This window comes from Octopus bimaculoides, chromosome 23, assembly GCF_001194135.2.
Source record: "Octopus bimaculoides isolate UCB-OBI-ISO-001 chromosome 23, ASM119413v2, whole genome shotgun sequence".
Classification (NCBI taxonomy): domain Eukaryota; kingdom Metazoa; phylum Mollusca; class Cephalopoda; order Octopoda; family Octopodidae; genus Octopus; species Octopus bimaculoides.
The window spans coordinates 29,379,289-29,382,111 of record NC_069003.1 but is presented as its reverse complement, the minus strand read 5'-3'; the positions used below and the strand labels follow the sequence as shown (position 1 = coordinate 29,382,111).

The 2,823-nt window shown below is 31.8% G+C and overlaps 1 long non-coding RNA gene across 2 annotated transcripts in view; it reads left to right on the top strand.

The window, feature by feature from the left end:
* Positions 1 to 2,823, top strand: part of LOC106877237 (uncharacterized) — a 58,803-nt gene that overhangs the window by 42,434 nt on the left and 13,546 nt on the right. The window contains exon 5 of one of the 2 annotated variants that reach the window (XR_001410349.2): positions 1,141 to 1,253. The exons of the other annotated variant lie outside the window; for it this stretch is intronic. This is a non-coding gene — a long non-coding RNA (uncharacterized LOC106877237). The remainder of the gene's footprint in view (positions 1 to 1,140; positions 1,254 to 2,823) is intronic. 2 annotated transcript variants of the gene reach the window in all.

Genomic DNA, 2,823 nt, shown 5'->3' with positions numbered 1-2,823 from the left:
GTGTGTGTGTGTGTGTGTGTGTGTGTATGTGCTTGTGTAGGGAGAGTGCTTGACCGAGATATGTACTTATGTACTAACACACACACTTGTATGTATGTATATTATAATTTTTGTATAATGAAATGAAATAAATGAAAGAAAAATATCAATTCCACTCCCCATGTTACGGCATAAATTTCGTGAAAATATGTTTGTTATTCTATTCTGTGATATACAATCAGTTTATTAGAAAACTAATAGATGTGCATTAAAAAAATATATTTTCTAGAGAATTTTGGATATTAAGGAGCCATAAATTTTGGCATAAAATTTACATTCGAGAAACTTCGAAAAGATTATAAAACAAAATTCAAAATGCATCATTCAGTTTTTGTTATAAATTTACATTGGGTTCCTGGTATCGATATTGGATAAATTATTCATAAACAGGTCTCATTTGATATGAAAAGAAAAAAATAGCAGATTGCGACGCGTATGTTTTCGCTGTAATGTGTAATTTTCATAGTTTTACTTGCATGTTAGTTTTTAAAATAAAACCGAGATATATTGATGAAATATACTTTGTGTAGTTATTAGATAACATAGATTAATATTCAGAACACAAACTTCCGAACATCCTTTGTAATGTATACTGCATGATTAACAATTTTCAATCTAAGGCATACTTTTCCTTTCAACGTGTTTCAGACCGTGATATTGAATGGTATGTGATATTGAATGGTATGTGATATCTCCAGCATCACAGTCACATAAAGTCACATATTTGTTGGGAACCATAAATACAATTGAAAGGAACTGATACACATACGTGGTAATTACTCTGTGGATCCCACCGAGATGAAAAGTAAAGATAATCGAGTCAGTATTTGGAAAGAAGAACCTAAATAATAAAATGCATTGTTGTACATCATTTGATGTAGACGCCGTATCACTTTGGTGCTATTAATTTTATCTGTTTGCATATTACCACAGTTTAGTACAGTCTTTTTTTTCTCCTGTATGATATGGCAATTATTTAACGTTCCGTACAAACACGGAGAGGGCACGGAGAGGGCTTAGAACTTGTATCAATAACGATTGTGAATAGCCATCTGCATACACGTTTTTATCTTTTTTATATTTTACTTGTTTCAATCGCAGGACGGCGGCCATTTTGGATTTATCAGAAGATAGCAACACTAGTGCGAATTTTCAAAAAACCTGTTGCTTATTCCCGCGTCCTCATTTTTGTTGCACCGTGAAGCTATCAGGAGGTAAGCAAACAGTCAGAAGCTGTCATACTGTTGTGCAGTGCGAATACATACGCAAAGACATAGAGACACACATAGCCGGGCACGATGCAATATACAGTAAGTTTATGAGCGACAGCATAGAATCTCTATGCCAAGCAAAAAAAAAACAAACAAACAAAAAAAAGTATTAAACTAGCTGTTGGATCCGGCGTAGCTCGTGTTTTCAGTGTTCAAGTTAAGCCCGCCTCTGACCGTTGAAATTTTACACGTGATTATAGTTCATGTCCATCAGTTGATACCAGATCTGGAATTAAATTAAAACCTTTACCGTCTCCCCTACCACAAAATTTAACTAAATCTCAAATTTCATTATCGAGTTTTCGAAAAATCCCGACCTTATTTGCACTTCAGGGCATGTGATCTACCTATGTGCCAAAAAAGCATTAAAATCGGCTGAATAGTGTGGGAGGAGTTAGAATAACTCCGAACACACACAAAGACAGACACCATTACACATTTATGTATACAGATTTTATGCAGTAAACCTTTATAACTATTCTAAGATTGTCTCAAGTACAAATTTATGGTGTTTATCTGATATCTCAGTTTGTTGTTCGCTGAATTTTAATGTAATGAAGGTTTAACAAATGTATGATTGACATATTGGCTTTCTGAGATTAAATAACAACCATCGCCTCATTGAAATATTCTAAAATCTAAATTTTCGGAAGCTTCTATTGTCAAGATTATTTCCTTTACATCAATATGCATTGTGTTAGGTTTTTTATTAACCTTATTTCATGTTTTTAATTTTTGAAAAATTTAATAAATACTACGAATAAAGCGAGATTGCTATTTTTCAAAGTGTATTTTTTTTAAAAACATCATTATGCTTGTTTTGAAGGGAAAATAATTGAAAATGTAACCTTTGACAACATCTAAATGTTTATTGAATTTATTTCAAACGAACAAGGATTGCAAAGGAAATTAAATTCTTGTTAGAATTCCTTACATTTGAATAATTTCAGCTTCGATTTTTGAAGGTATTACCAGAGAATAGCGATGCTTAATTGTATATGTTAATAAATTTATTAAAAATTCAACAAATTACCGCTGTTTGATAAACGAAAGCATAAAATAAAGATTATTGACATCGAAATTGATTGTAAGACATCAGTAACCCATATTAGAATGTTGCTAAAATATTTCTTGTTTTTGTTTAGCAACCCAACTTAGGATTTAATCAAACAGACCTATAATGAAGCGCATTGAATCAGTGATCGTCACAGGTTTTTTATTTACAGGAAGAACATTATTTACTGTCCGCCGTTTTTATTTACCAAGATGGGAGCGTGTTATATGGGGAGGTTTGTGTCTTCTTTCTAGCAGTTTGAATAAGAAAGTAAATGGCTACGCATTAGTATTGTGTTCTTGCGATAGTGTTAAGCGAACAGTAAAAATTAAACGGTCGTCAATGGAGTTTCTACCTTATATCTTCACATTTTATATGAGTCAGACTATTTTCCTGAAGACCACTGTAGCATTATATATATATATATATATATATATATATATATATATATATATATAT